Genomic DNA, 27,035 nt, shown 5'->3' on the forward strand with positions numbered 1-27,035 from the left:
CACAACTTGATCTTTCCATCAGGCTTTTGGTCTTCCCGGTTTGCGTGTACCACCGTGATTGCCTTCAAAAGACTTCTTTGCTGGAGCTTCTTCATCCATTCTGACAACATGACCTAGCCAACGCAGCCGTTGTATTTTGATGCGTGTAACTATGCTGTCGTCGTCGTACAGCTCATACAGCTCGTGGTTCATACGTCGCCTATATTATCCGTTAACGCAAACTGGTCCATATATTTTACGAAGAATCTTTCTCTCAAATACTCCAAGCACTGCCTCATCTGCGTTCACAAGTACCCATGCTTCAGAACCATATAACAGCACGGGTAGTATCAGTGTCTTGTAAAGTGTAGTCTTCGTCTGTCGAGAGATGGCCTTGTTTCTAAACTGCTTACTTAGCCCAAATAGCATCTGTTTGCCAGTATTATTCTTCGCTTTATCTCGGTTACGGCGGTGCCGAGGTAGATAAAGTTACTGACTATCTCAAAGTTGTGATTCCCAACTTTCTCCATGTTCTTTATCTGCTCGGTTGTACAAGGCTTTTTGGGAGTGGAGACCATCCATTTCTTCTTATCTCCATTTACTGCCAGACCCATTTTCACTGACTCTCTTTCGATTCTTTCAAAGGCTGCAGTTACTACTTCCGGTGACCGACCTATGATATCGATATCGTCGGCATAGGCGAGTAGCATGTGCTCTCTTGTGATTAGTGTGCCATATCTATTCACTTCTGCATCTCGTATAATCTTCTCCAGCAGGGTATTAAAGAGATCACACGATAGGCTGTCTCCTTGTCTGAAACCTCGTTTGGTATTAAAGAGAGATTCTTTCCTATTCTTACTGAGGAACGCGTATCAGCAAGTGTCATCCTGCAGAGTCTTATTAATTTTGCAGGGATACCAAACTCAGACATGGCTTGAAATACCTTTGAACGTAAAGGAGTATCGAAGGCGGCTTTGTAGTCAACAAAGAGGTGGTAGGTGTTGATTTGTCCTTCTCGGGTCTTTTCCAGCATTTGGCGCAGTGTGAATATCTGGTCTAGGGTGGATTTACCAGGTCTAAAACCGCATTGATAGGGCCGAATTATCTCATTGACTTTAGGTTTTAATCTTTCACACAGTACGCTCGAGAGTATCTTATATGCGATGGGGAGGAGACTTATTCCTCTGTAGTTGGCACATTCCGTCTTGTCTCCTTTCTTGTGTACGGGACATAGTATGCTGAGGTTCCAATCATCGGGTATGCGTTCTTCTAGCCACATTGAGCAGATAAGCTGATGCATACGCCTTAAAAGCGTGTCGCCTCCGGTCTTAAATAGTTCAGCGGGTAACCCGTCGGCTCCTGCTGCCTTGTTGCGAACGGGTGCGAACCTTTGCTGCAACAAGGTAATGATCCGAATCTATATTCGCTCCACGGATCGATCGTACATCTAACACGCTGGATGAATGCCTTCCATCTATCACAACGTGTTCAATTTGGTTTCTCGTGTTTTGATCGGGTGACAGCCATGTGGCTTTGTGGATATTTTTATGTTGAAATCTGGTGCTACTAACTACCATGTTTTTTGCCGCGGCGAAATCTATCAACCTCAACCCATTACTGGACGTTATCTCGGGGAGGCTAAACTTTCCGACTGATGGACCAACAATTTCTTCCTTCCCTATTTTCGCATTAAAATCTCCCAGAACGATTTTAATATCATGGGCGGGGCAGCGGTCATATTCTCTTTCTAGGCGCTCGTAGAAAATATCTTTGGTCTGCTCGTCTTTGTCTTCCGTCGAGGCATGGGCACAAATAAGACTGATGTTGAAGAATTTGGCTTTTATGCGGATTGTGGCTAGCCTCTCATCCACCGGAGTAAAGCTGGAGACTAGGTGTTTCAGTCTTCGACTAACCACAAATCCACAGCCAAATTCATGCCTCGTGTTATGGCAGCTATAGTACAATTCGTCATCGTTTGGTGTTGTAGTGACGCCATTCCCAGTCCATCGCACTTCCTGTAAGGCGGTTATGTCTGCCTTGTAAAGGGTGATTTTTTTGAGGTTAGGATTTTCATGCATTAGTATTTGACAGATCACGTGGGATTTCAGACATGGTGTCAAAGAGAAAGATGCTCAGTATGCTTTGACATTTCATCATGAATAGACTTACTAACGAGCAACGCTTGCAAATCATTGAATTTTATTACCAAAATCAGTGTTCGGTTCGAAATGTGTTCATTCACCGTAACGTTGCGTCCAACAGCATCTTTGAAAAAATACGGTCCAATGATTCCACCAGCGTACAAACCACACAAAACAGTGCATTTTTCGGGATGCATGGGCAGTTCTTGAACGGCTTCTGGTTGCTCTTCACTCCAAATGCGGCAATTTTGCTTATTTACGTAGCCATTCAACCAGAAATGAGCCTCATCGCTGAACAAAATTTGTCAAAATTTGAACACATTTCGAACCGAACACTGATTTTGGTAATAAAATTCAATGATTTGCAAGCGTTGCTCGTTAGTAAGTCTATTCATGATGAAATGTCAAAGCATACTGAGCATCTTTCTCTTTGACACCATGTCTGAAATCCCACGTGATCTGTCAAATACTAATGCATGAAAATCCTAACCTCAAAAAAATCACCCTTTACTTCTCTAATACATCCGCCAGCGCGTATACTGCACCTTCTCTATAAAGAGTGCGGACATTCCAGGTGGAGATCCGCAAATCATGGTCCTTTTTTCGTTTGCGTGGGTCGTCAACGTTGGGGGGGTCCGTTTTGACTATACCTTTGTTTTTCATAGTAGTTCTATGTTTTCCGGGGGCGGGTTACTGGCCCAGCGCCCCAACCGCATGGGTTTGTGGGATTGCATGTATCCCTCGTTGTGGCGAGCCGCTTGCTCCAAGATCCGACGCTCGCCGCCAGCCGCCCTTAACCTGGGAACAGACGCTGATGTTGGCCATTGGTTATTTGAAGGCGCCAATAACTCGCCTTGTCATCTCGAGTATCATTGGCACTCAGTATTTAGTTAAGAGCCAGTGCCACCTGACTCCTCACTGAGACTCTCCTCTCCAAAATCGCTGACTGCCCGCGGCCGCATTTGCAGCTACTCCGCATAAAAACGGAGCTTTCCACCATCCGCAACCTGTGGACGCGCCCGGTAGCTTTCAGCTAAGCTTCCCGTGGTAACGATGCGAATCGTAACGTAACTTTAAAATTATGAGCATGCAAGAGCTTGACTTGCATGACATGTGGTTTCAATAAGACGGTGCCACATGCCACACAGCACTCAGAACAATGGACATATTGAGAGGCGAGTTCGGTGAACATTTTATTTCACGTTCACGACCGGTCAATTGGCCGCCTAGATCGTGCGATTTAACACCTATTGTGGGGCTATGTTAAAGCTCATGGCTATACAGACAAGACCGCCCCAATTTACGCATTGGAAGGCAACATTGCAGCATTTATTCGTGAGATACCGGCCGAAATGTTGGAAGGAGTATGCCAAAATTGGACTGAGCGGGTGGACCAATTGAGGCGCAGTCACGGTAAACATTTGCATAAATTAATCTTCAAACATTAAATTATATGGATCGTAACATCCATGCAAACAAATAATTCATGCATTTTTCTGAATTTTATATTTTTTTAACTTTTCTATAGCTCTGTTAAAACCACCCTTTCCTTAGTTATCCTGCGGATTGTTTGATGACTCTTGTAGCTCCTAGAATACAGGTGATACTTATTTTAAGCTCAACTGCATTGAAAAGTCACTGATTAGAGCCATAGGAGATTCTTACGCAATTCACTTAAGAGACTCCATCCAAACAATATCTGTTGCTCTTTAGGAGACTTCCTATGACCTGGTAGAACAATCGTGGATAGATGTTGCTGCTTAAAAGTAAATGGATTCGGGGATTCGTATTGGAAGTTCCATGCGCATGCGAAACGTGCCCAAGGGTATTCTTGGACCTATTTAAAACCAGTGTCGAAAGGGATTTGATTCTAAAAGTACAAACCTTGAAGTAGCATCTACAACACAGCTTGACAAGCGTAGCAAACATTTCGCTTCCCCAACGTATACATGTAAGATGTAAGTGACTGTAGAGGAGAGGCCTAACTTCCTTCCATGCGTTGGGATGTCATAAACAGAGTTTTCGGGCACCGACAGAAATGTAACTGGTTGACTATTTGGACTAATCATATTAGGGAATAGTACTCAATGAAGCAGTGGAGGCCACCGTAGCGCAAAGGTTAGCATGTTCGTTTATGACGCTAAACGCCTATGTTTGAATCCTGGCGAGACCGCAGAAGAAATTTTCTGCGGTGGTTTTTCTCTCCCAGTGGTGGCAACATTTGTGAGGTACTATGCCATGTAAAAACTTCTCTCCAAAGGAGTGTCGCACTGCGGCACGCCGGTCGGACTCGGCTATAAAAGGAGGCTTCTTGTCATTGAACTTAAACTTGAATCGGACTGCACTCATTCATATGTGAATAGTTTGTCTCTGTTTCTTAGTGGAATGTTCATGGGCAAAATTTGCAATTTGAAGCAGAGAATTTTTACGTCATGTTCCTACAAATTTTTGTGGAACACAACAAAAAAAAAAACAGGAAAAAATGCTCAGATTATGAAAGAAGAGGTAAAAAGAAAAAACACGTGTACACTGATAGCAAAATTACGGTACTTTGGCAATACCGCCAGGTATTATTTTGTTCGCGCTATCAACAAAGATTTTTAATTACATTTGGTATCAATTCAATACCAGACAAAGGAGACTATTAAGAATTGACGCCGTCAAATTTGTATTCTTGTTATCGCGCCAGAAGTGTTGTTGAGCTTTGTACTTAATCTATTAAAACATGGCAGTCTCTTGTGTGGAAAGGGATGCTGTGTTGGTGTATTCGCATAAAAACCACTTCTGGAAATCAATGGATATGGAATCAATTGCTGAATACAAAGAATTAAGAATTTTTGTAATTATTAACATAAATAATCAAAATAAAATTAGATTAAAATTATTTTCAATGTTTTTTTGGTTCATTAGGGGGTGGAATAATCAATAACGGGTTGGTACTAAAACCGATAACGGTCTGGTGCTAAAACCAATAACAGAATGGTATTAAAACCAATTCCAGTTCGATAATAAGGCTAGTACCAAACGGTACTAATTATTTTATGTTTTATCCATACCATTCGGTATTGTTTATGTACCTTACGGTGTTGCTTTAGTTTAAGTTAGGTCGAAAAGAGGGTGAAGATATTAATCCGCCCATGCCACTATAGACATATTCCTAAGTCAGTAATTGGCTTGTTATGCGCTCTAAAAACTATAAAGTAACCTCTAAAAAGAAAATTTTAATTTTTTCAACATTTTGGTACCAAAATTGGAACTATTTGGTACTTTATTTATAGATGGAGCTACAGGTCCGAAATTTGGCATGCAGGTATAACTAAATAACGTATGATGGATGACTAAATGATCTACTTAAAATTCGTACATTTTGGTTCAAATTATGATATTTTTTCAATTCCTATGCTATGGTACCAATATTGGTACTATTTTGTACTTTCTGTGCAGATGGAGCTAGAGGTCTGAAATTTGGTATGTAGGTAAAAGTTAGAATTGTATGATGAAGACTAAATGGGTTTTTCACAATTCCAACATTTTGCTACTAAAAATGCTCCTTTCTTTATAGATGGAGCTACAGGTCCGAAATTTGGAATGTAGTACAACCAAGAATAAAATGATGGATGACTACATGATCTATTTAAAATTTTTACATTTTAGTACAAATATACCTTCATAGCACCCGTACACTCACACAATGAAACAATACTGATAGAGGTAAATTATTCGTAAAGGTGTTATTTAGTATTAAGTATAAAAAAGCTTTCCTATTATACTAATTTTTCACCTTTTCGCTATTTCAGCGTAACATTTTGCACAATATTGATTTTTACTTTGAATTTATAGTTAAATAAATTATTGTTTATGGAGAGATAAAATAAACACACACTTTCTATTTTTTTATGTCTGGCCACGGACTTATTCGAACTTCTTTTCGCATTACCTATACGTGAAAGGAAACACATTATTATCTGTTGATAAATGAATTTGAAATGTATAAAATACAACCATGTGCAACACATATACTGTAATCGATTTTAAGTTACTTTGTTTCGATAGCTTTTACTTTTGTTTCATATTTACAATCTTGTTGTCTCACTCTTAGCATTAACTTTTTTTTCGTAAACGAAAACAGCTTGTATTTTTTACTCAAGAAGGAAAATTTACAACAGGTTATGGGCCCAGGAGTACTCAAAATGAAAAGACATTTTTGAATAAATAAAGTGAAAAAAAAATACATAAAAACAAAGATGAGTTCTACTATGCATAATACTGAAAAATTAGATGACGAAAATTACGACTCATGGAGCTTTTCAATGAAGGCGGTGCACATCCATCAGGGATACCGGAATATAGCGAGTGGTGTACATATAAAGCCAACAACAGCAGATGAGACATGGAACACCAAAGACGAGAAGGCGATGGCGTCAATCATTTTAAGTGTTAGAGATGCTACAACTGTGGTCGTAAGCGACATTTTGCTGCTCAATGCAAAAACTAGAGAGGAGAGGAAAAAGGAAACACTCATGCCTATTCGGTTTTTGCAGCGTCAAACAACAACAACGTATTCAACGCAGGCGTATGGTGCGTGGACAGCGGAGCCATTTGTGTTGCGAGCGTAGTTTATTTGAAACATATCAAGAGCACAAAAACACAATTTCATTGTCTGGTGAGAACAAAATTTCTGCAGGAGGAAAGGGGACTGTGCGAATAGCTGAGTGCAACGTGCTGCTGACTGATGTGTTGTTTGTTCCCGAACTTCAACGTAACTGTATCTCTGTAGGTAAAGTGTCAGCAAAAGACAAAGTACAATTGTTGTTGGCTGTTGGGTGGCTTATTTTTAGATGGTTCGATGAGAGAGTGCGTACTTTACGGACAATGTCACTTAAAGTCACTTAAATGGCATTATCGGTATGGTCATTTGAATGTGGCAAGTTTAAAGAGACTATAAGAGAAAAAAAATAAAATGCGTAGTTTGTATGAAGACAAATCTACAACAAAACCATTCGGAGAACAGAGCGTCGCATTTAATATATTTATGTGGTCCAATAAAAAAGAGTCAATTGGTGGTGCTCTTTACATTCTGACTTTTATTGCAATTGGCCAAGATTTGTTCACACTTACTTTTTAAAAAGAAAGGACCAGACATTGCAGTACTTTAAAGAGTATAAGTTACTTTCACAGTAACGTTACGATTCGCATCATATATGAAGAAGATGCCACCAGCGCATAAACCGCACCAAACTGGTAGCTCTTGCAATGCTTCTGACTAATATCCACTCCAAAATCGACAATTCTGCTTATTTACGTACCTATTGAACCAAAAATAACTTAGTCGCTGAACACAATTTGAACACGATGAACTTTCTTAGCAGAGCACACATTTTGATAATAAAATTCAATCATTTGCAAGCGTTGTTCGTTTGTAAGACGATTCTTGGTTAAATTATAGACCAAACTGAAGATGTTTGACAGTGTTGCCAAAAATCTGTCATTACACAAAAACACATGCATTGGGAAAAAGTACAGCTAATACACAGGGTTGTCGAGCGTGGTTAATGTGGTAATTATATCATAGAGGCGTCTTCGCCAATAAAACGATTCAACTACAGCATACCAACTAACGGCCCTTGAAGCCATCACACCTAGTATAGTTGAAAAGTCTTCTAATCAAAGACGAAACGGGTTCCATAGGCGTGCGTTGCAATTGTAAACAAAATCTCCGATCATTGAGCTTGGCTCGAAAGGGAAACAAACAAAAATTAATTTTTTTATTGAAAATTGTCTAAATTCCAATTACGATCGTGATTGAAAAATAAATGCGGATTCAATTAAAAAATTATTGATTCAATTAATTTTTGATTAACAAAATTATTGTGATATTTTTGTCTGTGTAGTGTAACTGTAAATAAGTGTTTAATATAGTAATACTGTTACAAAAATGTGCTTAAATTAGTTATCAAGCCATTTTTTTCGCCTTTTGTTTCTATTTTATGTGCAAAAGCAAAAAATGGTAAAGCATCGAGAATAAAACTAATGCTTGGTTGCTGTTTGAAGCGTTTAAAAATACTTTACCGATGCATTTTGAATTAGTATAAACTGCTAAAATTTAGTACCGCGGCATTTTGAAACTTGATGCATTCTTCTAACACAAAACCACTAGCAATTTGAAATTCAGCCTTAATAAAATGTTTTAATACGGTTTGTGTGTTCAAATTCAAACACTTGAAAACGGTGAAAATGGAAATACTACAAACTGTAAGGACGTTATCTATATCGTTATTATAATTTATGTCAGAAGGTATTTAATTATTCATCAATAACTAATTCGTCCCCTTCAAAGTAATACTTACATCGTCCTTCAGTATGTAACTCATAGAAATATTGATCTTAGATCCAATAAATATACAAAGTCTGATCAAATAATAACCGTTATTTAAATTATATTTTATTTTCTATCTTGTCTACTTCGAATTTTTTTCCAATTTTTTCCGTTATTTCCAATCCTCGAAATGTGCATTTGGTTACACAAAACTTAATACAGATTCTTTGACCCATTTTCTCGAATAGTAAAAAATCGAAAGGGCACACCAAAACACGACTTAACTTTTTATCTGTCAAAAACAGAATGACAATCCAAAATGGCTGAAATTACCAACTTATATAACCGACATGTGTACCAACTAGAGATGTGCATGTGAGTGACTTTTCACTCACGCTCACGAGACAAAAAAATATTTACTCACCACCTTTGTGTGTCGACTCACGTTTACGCACGCTCACGATATAAAAATTTTACTCACGCATGACTCACGAAAAGATTACAACTCACAAAAAACTTGCGAATACGGTTGAAAATATATTTTTCCTGAGGCTAATAATAATTTTTTTTCCAAACACCTGCGAAAAGTAGGAGAAAAGTAATCGATAAGTAGTACTCTTCTTATAGTGAGGAAAATGGCATATGGCTACCATTACTGTGCAAAAGCAAAAAATGGTAAAGCATCGAGAATAAAACTAATGCTTGGTTGCTGTTTTGATGTGTTTAAAAATACTTTACCGATGCATTTTGAATTAGTATAAACTGCTAAAATTTAGTATCGCTCACAAGTAATTCACGCGTGACACGACTACTCACGTGCACAAAATTAAACATACGTAACTCACGAAATTTTAAAATAACTGTTATTGTTTGATCAGACCTCGTACGCGTAGCCAGCACAATTTCTGGATACAAAACACTTACTTTTGTTTTTCAATGAAAACGATTATGTTTCGTAAGTTCATTGCAAAAATTCTTGACGCTTTTTCGAAAAGGAAAATACTTACCTTTTTCAATAATTATCCATTAAATAAAATCGCCTCTTTTTAGATCTAACCAACGTAAAAAAGAATGCAACTGATAATGCAAAGAAAGGAAAATTAAATATTAATTTATTTATAATGTTTTCGTTTAATGCAAAGAAAGGAAAATTAAATATTAATTTATTTATAATGTTTCGTTTTCTTTATAACGAGAGAACTTGTGCACCACTAATGTAAAACGGTGACCACTCACCAATCATAAGAAAACAAAGGAAGAACAGGTTCTCTCCGTATTTCAAGTTTCAATTAATTTACAAGTCAGAGATGAAAAAAATCATTCAAAATTGAAAACAAGTACCAAATCTAGCACTAAATGTTTTCTACCACGAATTCTTTCTTATTTTTCAAAACGCCTATCATTTTGGCCGGATTTCTTAGTACTAGCTTAGTCGGGAAGCTTTGGATAATTGAACAGCCTTATTCAAAAAATGAATGAAGCCTTATAGCCTGTTTGTTTATCTCGAACCGATTTTTTCGCGTCGCTCAAGAGTTGGTTTAAACTGCAATTCGTGCAAAAAGGGAAGAATTTCGATGTATAAATAGAGATATATAAAATAAATACTAAAAACCGTCTATGTAGACGAATATAGATTTTTCACTGTGAAACAAGAACTTAATGCCCCCTTTTTTGTAAATACATGCAATTTGATTCGTCGAATTTCATTAAAGATTTTCGTACATAGCACAAGGAAATCATTATTCGCAAAATCTTTTCATTGTAAAAAGACTTTCTTGGAAAAAAATTCAAAAGGTAAAATTTAAAAAGTTTCGAATAAAAATCTACGGTCAAAGCCAACAGAAATAACAAATTTCTTTTAGAATTTTCGTCCCTTAATTACATCGATCTCCGTATAAAACGAAATGGTATTATTTGAAATAATTATTTTAAAATGTAAATTAAACTGGGAATGTAAATTAAACTCCGGAATGATCGAGTTTTAAAATTGTGTTTCCAAGCCCTAGAAATTTTTCATTTCATTGATTAAATATTACTAATTATTCTTTGGAAAAGTTTTTCAGACTAACAACAAAATATTCCATTTAAAGTAATTTTTTAATTAAAAGAAAATTCATATAGAATTATGCGTTTGAAAAATGTTTGTCATTCGGAACAATTTTATTAAAAAAGTTTTTGGCAAGAAAATTTCATGAAGATTTTGGCTTAATAACTTGGCTTTTAATAACTTTTCGTTTAAAACAATTACAAAAATTTTATATGTATCTTGAAAAAATTACATTGGGATTCGGTCTTTTAAAAAAAAAATACATTGACCCATTAAAGACGTAAAATACCCAAGAATATATTGGGTTGCCCAAAAAGTATTTGCGGATTTTTTAAAAGAAAGTAAATGCATTTTTAATAAAAATTAGAATGAACTTTAATCAAATATACTTTTTTTACACTTTTTTTCTAAAGCAAGCTAAAAGTAACAGCTGATAACTGACAGAAGAAAGAATGCAATTACAGAGTCACAAGCTGTGAAAAAATTTGTCAACGCCGACTATATAAAAATCCGCAATTAATTTTTGGGCAATAGCTGCCTTAGAGAAATTCTAGCTCGAGTTAGGAAAGAGGTATTTGTAACACCCAGAAGAAAGATTGGCGTAAAGTCGATACAACAATTTTCCCGCCATGTTTAGGGAGAAAATTGGCTTGTTGAAAGTTGGCAATTTTTTATATACCAAAACTCAAACGAAAAGATTTATTTTAGGAGTAAGACTCCTTGAATCACTTCTAATGCCTTGTTGAATTTGATGGTTGCAATTTGGATGGGTGCAATCCATCCACCCTGGCTACGTCCCTGGTGGGGTTACTTTTTTTTGAACAAACGTACGCAAACATTTCGATTTCAGTGCAACAATCGAAATCAATATAAGTGCCTTGGAACACCCTAGACGCCGATCTGAATCATAAGACTCAGGCTGACAACTCAATGACAGTTGATCCCGATAGCAACACTCTCATTCATCCAACCATATTTTTTGTAAATCATTTTACCCCTAACACTTTCAATTAAACTTATTCTTAAACTTTTGACTTATTAAATATCCGTGTTTTGATTAATTGAGGCAATCGGATAAGCATAATCCCATAAATTTTGAGTGCTCAACCAAAATAGAAGAAGTGATGAATTTAGGTGAACATTGTGAAATTCATTTGTATCAACCCCCCAAACAAAACGAAAACGCCCGCTTTGTTGGTGTGTGCGGATGCGTGTGAGAGAAAGAGTGCTAAGAGAGGTTATTGACAAAACACGAGTTTACGCATATAAAGTAAAACGAATAACCGTCAAAATACCTGTGCTTGAAGATTTTGCATTGTTTCGTAATAATCTGCCGACAGCGAAGCGGACGACTGTTACATTGCTTCATAAACTGGCATTTAAAAGCAAATGAGATAGAGAATCGAAAACGTCTCAGAAATTTTGAAGGTTTTTTTATGCAACGAAGGCGACGAACAATTCGATAGAAAAGCAGAGTAGGTGAAGACGCACATAAAAACATCGGACCTTATTTCTTTTTGCTACATGTTAGGAATCTACGCTGACGGTTTGTTTTAACATATATTTGTAAATAAAAAAAAAATTGTTGCTGACTGCGGCTGCTGTTAATGATGGTGACGACGACACCGAAACCGACGATGAGACCAATCAAACTCTAGTGATGAGTAGAAGCAAAAGTAATGAAGTTTCGGAGAATGACGTAGCATACGTTGTGTGCCACACGACATGCTAAAGATGAGCATAGTTTTCCTGGGCAAGTAGTAAAGAGACTTGAATGTAAACAAACATTGTTCAACATAGTGGAACGTGGCAAGTGTGAATGCATCCAGATTTTCAATGAACTTTAGAGACGTCGATGATTCAATCCAGTCGTTTGAGGGATTAGGCACATTGTCAATCAAATCGTGGCTCGAAGAGTTTGTGGATAGTGCAACTGTCATGCATTGGGATGAATTCCACAAACTTTTATTCGCAAAGAAATCACCGACTGGTTTAGCGAAACTATTTGTTACCAGTGAAAGAGGTATCAAATTGGTTCAAAGGATGGGCTTAAGTCAGGCGAAGCCGACTTTTTGATACCCTAAATCACATTAGATATGCATGCTTAGTCTTCGAATTTCAAATTTGCTTAAGTTTGATATGTAGAATTTCGAACGAAATCCGTTCATAAAGTAAGAGCCATAGAAAAAATCGTAAATTTTTGAGAAGATCGATTGATAGGCAAAGTCCTTGGGTTAGCAAAGGGCTTAAAAGGGAAATTGGGAGATGCGTATATATAGGAGCTATATCTAAATCTGAACCGATTTCTATTAAATTCCATTGCAATACCGGAATTCATAAGGGAATCCTTGGCGCCAATTTTTGTGTGAATCGGCTAACAAAGCACCAAAGTATTGGAATACTAGTCCAAATCGGACGAAATTATATATGGGAGCTATATCTAAATCTAGGCCGATTTCTATGAAATTCACCAGTAGAGACTAATAAGAGAACCCCTCGTGCACAATTTCTTGAGATTCGGATTACCAATAACGAATTTGAAATTTTAGTCCAAATCGGACAAACATATGTATGGGAGCTGCATCCAAATCTAAACCGATGTTTCCGAATTTCAATTGGTTTCGTTTCTAGGCCCAAGAAAAGGCTAGTGCAAAATTTGAAGATGATCGGAAGAAAATTGCGACCTGTATTCTGTTCACAATAAGAGCCTTATTGCAGAATGTGATACTAATGCACATAACCAGATATAGGGAAGTTCGGATGTAAACGAAAGGGGTGAGGTGCTTATCGAATATATTCTACGTTGCAATCTGGCGATTTGTAATAAAAGGGATAAACCGACCTTTATTACCAGGATCGGGCAAGAGTTACAAGATATTACCTTTGTATCGGAAGATATAAGCGCAAGAATATGTGTTGGACCACAGTTTCTCTGATCATCGTTATATTTGTTTCAGCCTTGGAGAAAATCCTACAGAAGAATAGTCAAGCGGATCACGAAGGCCCTGAATGACTCGCTTGTGTCTACATGTCCTAGTGCCAAGCCGAGGGGCAAACAGCCACCGCCATGGTGGACCCCAGAGCTGGTCGGTCTAAGTAAGGACTGCAGAAAACTCCTCAACAGAGCGAAAGCCATAAGAGCATCACACGATTTCGAAATCTATAAGGCTGCCTAAGAAAATATAAGGGCGAGCTGAGAAAGGCTCAGAAAAAATCCTGGGAAGAATTCTGCAGCTCCGTGGAGGTTATATCTAAGGTCTCTAAGCTAAGGAAGATTCTGTCATTGATACCTATTACGTTGGGATATATTCAGAAGTCGGAGGACGCATGGACAATGTCTACTGAGGAAATACTAGAACAACTCGTTGATACACATTTCCCGGGAAATTCTTCAACGGACAACGTGGCTTCAGAAGAGATTGTCACTGGTATGCATTCGATGGAGGTTATTAGGGAATTGAGATATAATTCAACACTATAAGAGATATACTTCAGAAGCTCTACGTGCAACATCGAAGTGGGCTACCGAAAGTGGTGTAGGTGTAAATCCGTGCAAGACAGAAGTAGTCCTTTTCAGCAGGATATACAAGTTGCTACAGTGGCGCCTATCTTCTTGGGTGGAGAGAATGTTCCATTTGCGGAAAGCTCAAAATACCTTGCTGTTTTGCTGGACAGGCAATTGAATTTCAAATCCAACATATTGAAATGGGCAAAATGCATCTCTTGCCCTATACACCTGCTAGAGAGCAATTGGCAAAAGTTTGGGGTTTAGACCGCCGGTCATGCATTGGGTATATACTGCAGTTGTCAGATAATAATGCTATATGTGGTGGTCTGATGGACGGCGCTTCAAAAGTCCACCAACTGTTCAATGGTAAACCGTATCCAAATTAGGCTTGTTTGTGCATCACAACCGCACTGAAGACGATACCATCTGATGCATTGAAAGTAATGCTACATCTAACACCTCTGGACACTATGGCTAGACAAATTGCTGCGACTACTGCCGTGAGACTAAGGGAGTTTTCTCTTTGGTCATGTGGCGGCTACGGACACTGTATTATATTGATACAATCTCCGATGGTCCAGGCAGTGTGGATTACACCCTACCTGAGCTGCGTTTTGATAAAAGGTACCGTACCACTTTTCCTGATAGAACCGATTGGAACTAGTTTATCCCAGGTAATAGAAGTTCTATATGGATAGTTCCAAACTAGACGACCAGGTGGGCTTTTGGGTGTACTAAAAAAGTCTAGAACTCTTCATATCGAAAAGGTAACCCGACCACTGCAGTGTGTATTAAGCGAAGATCCTTGCAGTTACGGAAGTGGTGGAATGGCTAAGATATATTTTCATAACGATAATCGGCAATACTAACTTCTCAGGCCGCAATTAAATCCCTGTCGCAGATCTCTCAACGAGATAGCTGAACAGTTCAAAATTCACCTGTTATAGGTGCCGGGCCACAGAGATATCCCAGGGAATTGTAAATCGGACGAGTTTGCGAGACTTGGAACTACCTTTCACATTCCAGCAAACTGGAATCTGTGTATATGCCTCTAGCGACATGTAAGCTAAGTTTTCAGGATCGACCCGAAGGACAACGAATGATAAATGGTCACAAATTCCACAACTATGTGGCCTAATCTGGACTTGAAGAGGTCTACTGCTTTGCTGTCACTGGCTAGAACAGACGTCTCAGTCATTGTGTCCATCATGACTGGTTACTGTCTAATCGGAAAACATGCTGACAGACTGAAGGGTGCCAACAACGACTTTTGCAGAAGCTGTGAGGACATCGAAGAAGAAGAGATTATAGAACACCTTCTGTTCTGACAGACTGAAGGTTACTAGCAACGACTTTTGCAGAAGCTGTAAGGACATCGAAGAAGAAGAGATTATAGAACACCTTCTGAGTGTGTGTCCCGCACTAGCAGTCAGAAGGAGCTCCACTTAAGGTTCTCATTTCTTTGAGAACCTGTCTGATTTAGCTGATGTAAACATTCGCAAGTTATTGGGCTTTCTAAAGCGATCTGGATGGTTCGACTGTAGGAACTAGAAGGCACCTTCCTTCTTCTGTTCCTGTGGTATCACAATGGACGATAACGTCTAAGTGAGTCTGATGGCAGACTGCCACTTAAACCTAACCTAACATTGTGCATAAAATAACTTGGACAGACAGACGGACATAGCTAAATCGAATCAGAAAGTGATTCTGTGTCAATCAGTACACTTATTAACGGCGGTATGAAAGGACACTAATCGAAATCTTGTAAGGACAAACAGAAAGGACTCAAGAGTTTTAGTTGTGAGAAATTTGGACATATATCTAGAGACTGCCCTATGAAATTCGAGAAAACTGACAAAACTTATATTCGATTATTTTCTGACCGTATTATGAGAAAGAACGTGAAATTCCGATAACACCATTAACTGGCGTTATTCGATACAGGAAGTAAATTTAACATTGTTTCCGAAACCGTTTACAATCGTTTGGGTGTACCGAAATTATTTCAATTAAATTTTCATTTGGTAGGCTTCGGTAATAACGCTAACGCTAGTTGCCATTAGGCAACTTTAATTTTTAAGTGGAGATCGAAGACGACAAATACGATTTAACATTCCACGTCGTTCCAAATTGACGTCGAGGTAAGTCTAGGAAAAGGATTTTGCAGATTTGCTGAGATTAGTATGACATCCGACAGCCTGAAAATCAAGAAGGTAAGCGATTCAATATTGGAAGTGACTAATAATATTATGAAAATGGACGTTGCACCGACGAAGATGTTTAGATAGATGTAGATTCTATGGCTAGCGACGAATTCGTAAAGAAAGTGCAGAATATTATTTAGAATTATACACCTCAGAAGATTAAGACGAAAAATCCAGAAATGCGTATAACCCTGACTGGCGATATAACCATATTTTGTACCCGAAGGAGACTTCCACTGAAAGAAAGAACAGTTATCGACGAGCAAATTGATAAATGGCTTGAAGAAGGCATTCCTGAACCATATGAATCAGAATTTCGTAGTCCAATTGTTTTAGTCAAGAAGAGAGACTCTACATTCAGACTTTGTGTGAATTATAGGAGAATCAACGAGTTCATCGTGAGCGATCATTTTCAACTACTATTGATAGAGGGCCACCTCGACTTCAAGGCCATATATTCAGTACCATAGACTTAAGCAATAGTTTTTTTCCATGTCAAAGTTGACAGCGATATCCGAAAATTAACGTATTTTGTTACGCACAGCGGACAATTACAATTTCTGAAAGTGCCGTTTTACCAACTCGCCAGCCGTTTTTCGACGACATGTAAAAGCGATCCAATTTGTAAGTTGTGTTTTCATTGAGTTTTGATTTTCACTTGTTTCTTAAAATATATTTTCAATCTAATCATTGACGTTTTGAATTTCAAAGAATAGAGAAAACGGAAAATTTTCAATTGATATTTGGAATTTGAAAGAAAAAGTTTGAATTTGGAGTTTCGAAGAAACAAATTTATATTAGAGATTCGGAAGAAAATTAATTTGGAAGAAAAACAATTCAATTTGTTATACGGCGATTTTATTGGAATTGTAATCAAAAGATACGGATTTAATTTATGTGACGATCCTCCTAAAAGGCCCTTGCTCCTCTGGACTTGGCTACCTTTTAGTGGGGGCTGTTCTTGTCCATCAGAGAAAAGCTCGGATACATCAACATAAAAGAAAATTCTTAAGGTAACTCTTTGATTGGACAGGGAAGGTCTGTGATAGAGAAGGTACTAAAGAAAATTTTGGGTGGCATAAGATGTAAACTGCTACCCGACAGGTCTTTACCCACCCACCTTGCTGACATTTCCTATATAAATATAGTCAGCCCAAACTTTGGCATCTTTTACTTAGCTTTCATCACCTTTCAAGAATTGATAAAATTTAGCAGGACATTATGTTTTCAAAATGTATATTTACATTTGATAAAACGAAATCAAAGTGAAGAAAAATAAAATGTATGTTAAAGTATTACTACAGTTAGATGTAAACAAAGTGTCGTATGAGATCCCTGTTAACCTCTTACAAGAACGAAGCGTTTGTTGGTTGCTCCAGTGTTTTGGTGATTTTTTTCGTGGTATAGGGTATATTTTTCTGTCTAGTGAGAATAAATTTTGGTATCTTTTATGAAGTTTTTAGTCACAGAGTAAAGGTTAAACAGATCATATTTCTTTCTTAGATTTTAGTTTAGTATTTAGAAAATACATAGGATTTTTCTTTTATTAAAATGCCACTTACAAGGAGTTGTGAAGATTTAAATGCAATTGGTTTTGATCCATCCGCAAATGTTTCATTTGTAGTAGATGTGGGAGATAACCGTCGCTTGACTCGACAAATGGCGAGAAATGCTGCTTCTGGAGGGCATGCACCTTCTGGAAGTAACCCGGATTTGAATAATGGCTCGCAGAGCAATGAAGCAACGACACGGCATGTGGAGGAAGAAAGAATACGACAAATTGTTTCAGAATCAGGTATCGGATTTGAGGATCGGAATTATAACATCTGTAACGAGTGAAATCCAAGAAATTTTTCGAGAAATGATCGTTGGCAGCGTACCGAATCATGATTTAGCAATGAATTTACCCCGACATCGTACTTCATCTCAAGGAGACACTAGGGTACTACAGACTAGTTCCGAGAAAATTCTGAACATCGTTCGGAATTGGAATTTGCGTTTTTCCAGAGATACGGGAGATAAAGACGTAGAGGAATTCATATACCGAGTAAACACCATGACCTCAAATACTCTCGATGGAAATTTTGATTTTATTTGTAAATATGCGCATATTCTTTCTGAGAGTAAGGCTTTACGATGGTTTTGGCGTTATCGTCAAAATGAGAATACTTTAGATTGGATGTCTATAACAAGTTCCTTGAAAAGACAACTTGGAGGTGCTGGTAATGATTCTGATATACGGGATGATATCCGCAGAAGAAGACAGCGCCACAATGAGAATTTCGACGAGTTCTGTTATGCAATTATGTCTATGGCAGACTCCATTATCGGATGAAGATCTTTGGGAAGAGATGCTAAGGAACCTGAGACCCGAAATAAAATTCGAATTATTGCATTTGGATATAGTAAAGGTTGCAGAATTAAGGAAAGCGGTCAGAAAACATGAGAAATTTATTAGGGATAATCACATGTTTGCGAAACCTCGTCATAATCGCGAAAAGGGTCAAATAGCAGAGATTGAGGATGATCAAGACGAAGAGAGTAACGAAATTTCAGACGATGAGGTATGTGCAATTGCTAAGACCGTAGAATGTTGGAATTGTGTGTTTCTGTCTAGTCATACATACAAAGACTGCACAAAGGAGAGAAATGTGGAGAATAGTGGAGACATTCCATATAAAATTTACCCGGACGTACATTTTTGTCAACGCCGACTATATGAAAAATCCGCAATTACTTTTTGGGCAACCCAATACCAATACTAGATATTTCCTTTCATGAAGTAATTCTTAAAGTCGGGTTTATCTTATAAACTTGGGGTGGGGTCCCTCGAAGATAGTTGTCCTCTTCGGGAAAGGAAACCAGCCCACGAAAAACCCTGGATGACCGGGGAGATTCGCAATATTGGGAAAGAGTTCCGCAGGCTTTTTCACAGAGAACGTTGTAAAAAAGCGGAAGTTTATTGGGATGTGTATTACACACGGGTCAAGGAATACAATAAGATTACCAGAGCGGCAAAACGTGCCTCCTGGAAGCCTTTCTGCGAACAGGTCGATAGCGCTAATGACGCCGCCAAGATAAAAAAGTTGCTCTCAAAACCCTACGTCCAAACTGAAACTTTAGTATACGACATGGGAGTGAGAGCAGAGACAACGGAGGACATGTTGAGGCTTTTGATCAAAACCCATTTTCCACAGGATAATAAGGGACTCACGGAGACACCGGAATCTTGGAGTATTGACATTGTTCGAAGGTATATAATAACGGGATTTATGGTGAAGGAATCCTTGAGGAGCTTCAAACCAGTTATGTCACCTAGATCTGCCCAAAATTGTCACAGCGTGCCTAGGACTTGCATATACTTCCAAGCCCGGCAAGGCAAGTTATGCGACACCCAAGGCCTACAGACCCATAAGCCTTACATTCTTTCTAATCAAAACCATGGAACGTATTGTGGACACCATGATAAAGAGTAGGACATCCAGCAAACTGCTTAAATACAAACAGCATGCCTATGTCAAGGGATGATCGGTGGAGACTGCCCTGCACAAGGTTGTGCATAAAATAGAAGAATCCTTCGATGCCAAAACGTACACACTGGCGGTATGCATTAACATCGAGGGGGCTCTTAACAATGTGCGGACTGACACAATGATCTAATCCTTAGAACAGTACCGGGTGAACCCGGTCCTTAGACACTGGACAAACCATATGCAAAGGAACACGTGGATAAATTGTGTGTCGCATGGCATAAATGACCTATTATGGATGCTGACTGAGGAGGGATTTGAACCCGTTTGTTACGCAGACGATGTTAAAATACTTCTGAGGGGTAAGGATCCGAACGACTATGCTGAAGGGCCGAGAGGGTCTTGCATATGGCATATGATTCGGCTAGACCCAGAGGTCTCAATGTTAACCCAGAGAAGACTGAAATTGTTCACGAGAAAGACGAAGGTGGGCCAATTTAACGCACCACGCTTCCTTAATAAGACGATTTCTATATCTGACAAGGTCAAATACTTAGGTGTGATCTCGGACAGGAAACTGGATTGGAAATGTCACATTCAGGAGCGTACTGAGAAGGCTCACAGATGTTAGGGACTATGTAGACGGGCCGTTGGCACGAAATAGGGCCTGAATCCTAGGATAGTAAACTGGCTCTACAGGAGCGCGATTAGACCAATACTTACTTACGCCTCAGTAGTTCGGTGGGCTGCTATGAAGAAAAAGTGCAACATAAGGACCATGCAGCAGGTTCAGAGAACATGTTGTCATGGCATAGGCGCAGCGATGAAGACCACGCCCACTAGGGTACTGGAGACTATTTTAGATATCCGACCCATTGACATACAGATTATGTGTGAGGCAGCCACTGCAACTATGAGACCTAAGGCGATGGAAGAATGGAGTGAGGATGGGAGCAGCTCATACATCGCGGTAAGATCCAGGCGACGATAGGAAACCTGGAAGGAAGGGAAGAGGTTCCCAATCGGATACCCGAAATGAACCTTGACGTCGAGTGCGAGGCACTGCTGCCATCGGCACAGTCTTGTATTGACGGAACCCTAGTATTGCCATCTGGAAGATGATGTTACACGGATGGATCAAAGCTAGAGGACAGAGTGGGCCTGGGGGTCTACATCGAGAACCCAGGGACTGAGATCTGCTTTAGACTGCCTGACCATAATACGGTCCTGCATGTCGAGATCCGGGCGATCACGGAATGCGTGAAGTGGTGTGGTGAGGTGCTGTGGTGCTAAATGGGCATAAGGGTAATAGCAAGCAGGACGGTAAGGTCACGAACAGACTTGCAGTGTAGGAAAGAGGATTAAAGCCTTCTCTGAGAATGGCACAATCCTCATCGTTTGGGTCCCGGGCCATAACGGAGTAAGGGGAAATGAAAGGGCAGACGATTTGGCAGTGAAGGCCAGAGGACTGCCGTCAATAAACTTGGTTAACACGAAGCCTTTCGGGTCGACGTAGTCCGAGTTAAGGGAGTGGGCGACGAATGCGCATGCGACATTGTGGAACAGCGAAACGGTCGGTAGGACGGCGAAAATCCAGATCGTGAGAAGACGAGGCTATTACTGAAAGGAAGCAAGAAGGAGGTCAGTATAGCTATTGGTATCATAACGGGACATAAAGGATTACGAACTCACTTATGTAAAATCGGTGCGTCATGTGATAGCATTTGTAGGGCATTCGGGGAAGATGATGAGACGTTGGAGCATTTCCTTTGTCATTGCCCGGCTTTCGCGTCCAACAGATAACGGCACTTAGGTGGAGACATAATACCAGACATTAACCAACTTAGGGGAGTGGAGGGGAGACATTAACCAATTAAGAATTTTGTAAGTAGCAAGGAATTGTTAACTTAAAATTTTCTTTTTAGAGGTTACTCTATAGTTTTTAGAGCGCACAACAAACCGATTACTGGCTTAGGTGTATGTCCATAGTGGCATAGGGCGGATTAATATCTGCACCCTCTTTTCAACCTAACCTAACCTAGAAGCCTTGAAGAAGTTTAGAGTTTATCTCATAGGAATTCGATTTAAACTAATCACTGATTGCAATGCTTTTATGATTATGTTATTGAACATCTCCCCGTCCAAAATAAGCAGAAGACGCAGATCTCATCATCATTCGAGAAAATTTATAAGATAAACCCGACTTTAAGAATTACTTCATGAAAGGAAATATCTTGTAGAAACTTGTTGACGATTGCAAATTGATTGTTGTATCGAAGGGAATGCGTAGCGAGATCATTAGAAACGCTCATGAGAGAGGGCACTTCTCTGTTAAGAAGACAAAGAGTTGATTTCTAAAGAGTATTTCATTTCAAAATTAGAAGAGAGAATCCAGAAGCAGATATAGAACAGTATTCCTTGTATAGTTTCAAACCGGAAACGTGATAAGCAAGAAGGTGAACTTAGGCCCATACCGAAAGACGACACTCCATTACGTACTTACCATATCGATTATCTTGGCCCTCTTCAATCAAACAGTAAATTTTATAATCACATCGAGTTTTGCGTGATCGAGAGATTTACGAAATTTTGTTGGTTATATCCTACGAAAACAACTTCTACAAAAAATGCTTTTCCCGACTAATGACTCAAAGTACAATTTTTGGTAACCCTGCAAGGAGAATTTCCGGCCGTGGATCAGCAATTTCGAGTGATGAATTCAGGACCTATTGTGAAGACGAAAACATTGCCCATATTAAAATCACCACAGGACTTCCTCGTGCTAATGGTCAAATTGAAAGATTAAAAAGTATCATCACATTGGTGTTATCGAAGTTGAGTATCGACGATCCAGGAAAGTGGTATAAGCATGTTGGCGCTGTACAACAGTTTATAAACTCATCATACCAGCAAAGCGTATATACAATACCATTTCGAATTCTAATTGGACCGAAAATGAAAACTAAAGAAGATTTGAAATTGAAAGAACTAATCGATCAAGAACTTGTTGCTATTTACGACAAACAACGGGAATCAATATGACATTCTGCGAAGCAACAAATTCTTGCCGCACAGGAGGAAAACAGACAGGTTATAATCGAGAACGTAAACCTGCGATTCAGTACAACGAGAACGACATCATAGCAATGAAACGGACTCAATTAGGAGGTGGTCTTCGGCTTAAACCAAAGTATTTGGGACTATATAAAATTGCAACAATCAAACCGAACAACACTTACGATGTAATCAAGATTGGTAGTAGCGAAGGACCAGGATAAACGACAACTTGCGCTGAATTTATGAAACCAAGACCAGGTTATCCGAATGATTACGAGTCCTGAAGCTGCAGGATGGCCGAGTTGTAGGAAGGGAGAAAAATAGGTCTGCACATGTGTCAAACAGTAAAGACGTGCCAATAGAATTCTCTACACTCTCAAACCAACATATTTTATTCATTCATTCAAACATACATTTTGTAAATCATTTAAATACTCCTAACATTTTCCATTAAACATATTCTTAAACTTTTGACTTATTAAATATTCGTGTTTAGATTAATTAAGCCAATCGGGTAAGCATAATCCCATATATATAATATATCACCCAAAGAGGATTTACACCAAAGTTAAATTGTCGTTTGGCTCAATGAATATAGACACTGTAACTGTCTGTAATATTAATTAAAATTTCTGTTTGCACCACCCTTTCCACTCTAAAGTACGCGGCGACAATGTTTTCTTTCATCACGAACTCGCACAACACCAGCAGCTTTTGTTTGCCTTAATTTTTTTTAACACCATGAATTGTTGATCTTTGGCTATTTGAACTTGATGAATCCAATCAATCCCCTGCCGACACGGGATAACTGTGAGCATCACACGGGCTGCAACTTGTGTGATATTCATCGTTATCACGAGAAGCTTCGCTGAAAGTGCTGAAATCGTATTTATGCGGAGTAGCTGATGCATACGTTGTTATAAGACGTATGCATCAGCTTCTCTGCGTGATCTGGCAAGAAGAATGTATACCCGTACACAGATGAATGAATCTCCTCCTTATCGAGCGTACTGTGTGAAAGATTAAAGGACAGGTCAACTCTTACCATTTGCGTACAAAGGTATTTCAAGCTATGTCTGAGTTTGTTATACCTGCAAAATCAATAAGACTATACATAATAATACTTGCTGATACACGTTCCTCAGTAAGAAAAGGAAATAATCTCTCCGAACCATTCAATGCCAAACGAGGTTTCAGACAAGGCCATAGCTAATCGAAAGCTCTGTTTTATATCCGGCTGGAGAAGATTATTGGAAATGCAGATATGAACAGACAAGAAAACACATGCTACTCGCCTATGCCAACGACGTCGATATCATGGGTCAATCACCGGAAGTAGTAACTGTAGCCTTTGAAAGAATCGGATGAAAATCAATGAAAGTTGGTCCGGCAGACAAAATGGATGGTATCAAATCCCACAACGCCTTGTACACCCGAGCAGATAATATTGGAAAAGTTGGGAACCACAACTTTGAGATAGTCAGCAACATTTCCTACCGCGGCACCGTCGTAACAGAAACGAATGACACTAGTTTCGAAATAAAGCGAAGAATTTAATGAACGCCGAAAAATGTGCATATGCACACATTGAAAGCTTACCCTTGGCAATCAACGATTGCTGGGTAACAGGTATTGGCTGTTATGTGTGTTATGTATATGCTAGATGTTCTTTTTGAGTTAGAGATATTAGCGATTGGTGGTTTTCTTTTCTTACTGCGCTCGAATATGACCCAATGTTCGTCTCAAAAAGGCACTGCTCACTAATATGTGAGTAGTGATATCCGTAGCCTGCCTAATGCATTTAAGCACACTACATGTGTCTTAACTTTTTAAAAAGGTTTTTTATTTTGCTTTCTTTTTTTTTTAAGAATGTAAAGTCTTTGTACAGTTTTTAAATTCTTTGTTTGCAATATAATATGTTTAATCGTTCATTCATTTCCTGAATGCATATCGGTCACTGACCGTACTTATTCCATATTTCGTAATTGTTCTACATACTTGTGAGCTTGGTCAACAATGACTGAAATTGCAATTCTCAAGTCAGCAAAAACGCCTTGACCGAAATATGAAATGCATCAATATGCAGTGTCAGAAAATGTTGGTCAATGCATAGGGAATTAGGTTAGTTACTTATTATAAATAGCATGAAATTTCAATTAAATATTGTCACTGTTCTCAACTGAATTTGACTATTGTGTTTTCATTGCTTTCTAGTTTTGTTTGGTGATCGCTAAAATTGAAACACGCTTCAATCATCAGGCTCCAAAAACCTTTGGTGCCTGGGAAATTTGGAGAAAACATTTGTATTAAAGCTAGAGGAAGGAGGAAGTAACTCACAGAAACGTCATTCAAGAAGTCATCAGAGGAACATTGCAATGAGCAGGACGCCGTTCCGATTATAGGAAGAACAAGTCCGCGTACTTCGAAGCTTGGTATCGCGCATTGACGAAGGATTGACTCCGGTTTGAGCAAAATGACGGAAAGTTTCGCAGTATGGTCACAGTCCATGACAACGTAGAGTAATTTAAGTCAGAGTACTATGAGAAGGTGCGCTCACTTGTGCAGGAATAACTAGCAAGATTCGAATCTGAGGTCAGTCCATTGAAGCAGCAAGAGGACGCTTTCCTGAAACTACAAGATACAACGATGGGACTTGGACAACAGCAAGCAGGGTACAACGCTGATTCAAGTGCCAATGACCAGCTGAATGGGTTCGAAAAAGAAGTGTATCGATCATGTAGGCGATTAAAGACTTGCGAGCATATGTGGAAAGCACCTTAGCTACTGAACCGAGTGCTAACCCGCATTTATGTAAAGTTAAAACGCAAACGCTGCTAAATCCTAGCGAAAGCTAAAGGCATTTTTAAAGTTCTTGGAGCAGCAGTTCCAGACCATGGATGCCGTAGTACAAAAGGACAACCATTGGTCGAATAAGCCACTTCATCAGCCATGCCAGCAGAAAGGAAGTAGCAAAAATGTGCTATGAGCGGCGCTAAAAATCAAACCATGGACAAGTTTCAACAACTCAAATAGATTAAGGCATGCCCAATCTCATCGCCATGGATCAAACAGGTGCTCACCGAGTTCATGTAGAAAGTGCGGCAAAAAACACAATACACTTCTTCATTTTCAAAACCAATCCGAGCCAAAAAAATGCATACAATAAAGCATCAGTATCATTATCTGTATCATGCGCAGCAGAAAGTTATTTGTCTGGAGACCAAGGTTATGCCCTGCTAGGGACTGCAAATGTGATTATTCGATCTCCAAATGGTAACTTCGGTGAATTCACAGCAGTTATTTATTCCGGATCTCAAATAAACATTGTTTCTGAGCGTCTAGTTCAAAGATTGCCGCATTAGCCGACGAAGTAGGAAAACGAAAAAAGAGCTACGCGGCGTGACTGGTTGGAAAGTTCCTAGTCACATTCAAATGGAGAATCCACATTTCGAATTTTACATTCAACAAACAACAGAGTATAGACATTTTGTTGGAGCTGAGTACTTCTTTAGTTTAATGCAAGCTATAAGAAATAATCGGGTATGGCCTTGAAATAATCGGGTATGGCCTAGAAATAATCGGGTATGGCCTTGAAATAATCGGGTATGGTCTTGAAATAATCGGGTATGACCTTGAAATGATCGGGTATCGCCTTGGTATCGTTTCGCAGGCTAATGTGAAATGAGGTGACCCGTATGATAGATTTCACCAAAAAAGCTGTGAAACCATTTTACTAAAAATTTTATGATGAAAGCAATGTGTATTCTTCTTTATACTGAAAATACACCATTTAATCACAAAACAACTGTTTAATAACCACTTTTGGGTAGTTTTTATATACATATGTCATTAGTTTTTGAATTAAAAAATCAACTCAGGGTGCGCAACATTGAGATTCAAAAAAATGTCTACAATTTGGTCTCAAATTATTTTCTCTTGTCAAAAATTTTAAAACAAATTAAAAATCTAAGGTTTTCTTCTTCTTTCTATCTTTTGTTAACCTTTCCACAATTTTTCTATTTCGGTGTGACCCTAGTTTCGCCAAAAATAGTTTTCCCTTTTCACATCCGTTTCACCATATAAATATTTAGGTGACTGCCGATTCACACGAAATAATTTTTTCGAAGTCACAGTTCGAAAAATTAAAACATATGTGTTGTCTGCAAATTCATACAATTTGCAGACAACACATATGTTTTAATTTTTCGAACTGTGACTTCGAAAAAATTATTTCGTGTGAATCGGCAGTCACCTAAATATTTATATGGTGAAACGGATGTGAAAAGGGAAAACTATTTTTGGCGAAACTAGGG

The 27,035-nt window shown here is 38.7% G+C and overlaps 2 long non-coding RNA genes across 2 annotated transcripts; both read left to right on the forward strand.

Moving 5' to 3' along the window:
- The first annotated feature begins 6,243 nt into the window (after nucleotides 1-6,243).
- LOC106094235 (uncharacterized) lies at nucleotides 6,244-8,183 on the forward strand. The gene is made up of 2 exons (XR_001222523.2): nucleotides 6,244-6,580; nucleotides 6,662-8,183. It is a non-coding gene; the product is annotated as an uncharacterized LOC106094235 (long non-coding RNA).
- An 8,767-nt stretch (nucleotides 8,184-16,950) lies between these two features.
- LOC106094233 (uncharacterized) lies at nucleotides 16,951-26,527 on the forward strand. Its single transcript, XR_001222522.2, has 2 exons — nucleotides 16,951-17,208; nucleotides 24,937-26,527. It is a non-coding gene; the product is annotated as an uncharacterized LOC106094233 (long non-coding RNA).
- The last annotated feature ends 508 nt before the right edge of the window (nucleotides 26,528-27,035 follow it).

This window comes from Stomoxys calcitrans, chromosome 5 (genome assembly GCF_963082655.1).
Source record: "Stomoxys calcitrans chromosome 5, idStoCalc2.1, whole genome shotgun sequence".
Classification (NCBI taxonomy): Eukaryota; Metazoa; Arthropoda; class Insecta; order Diptera; family Muscidae; genus Stomoxys; species Stomoxys calcitrans.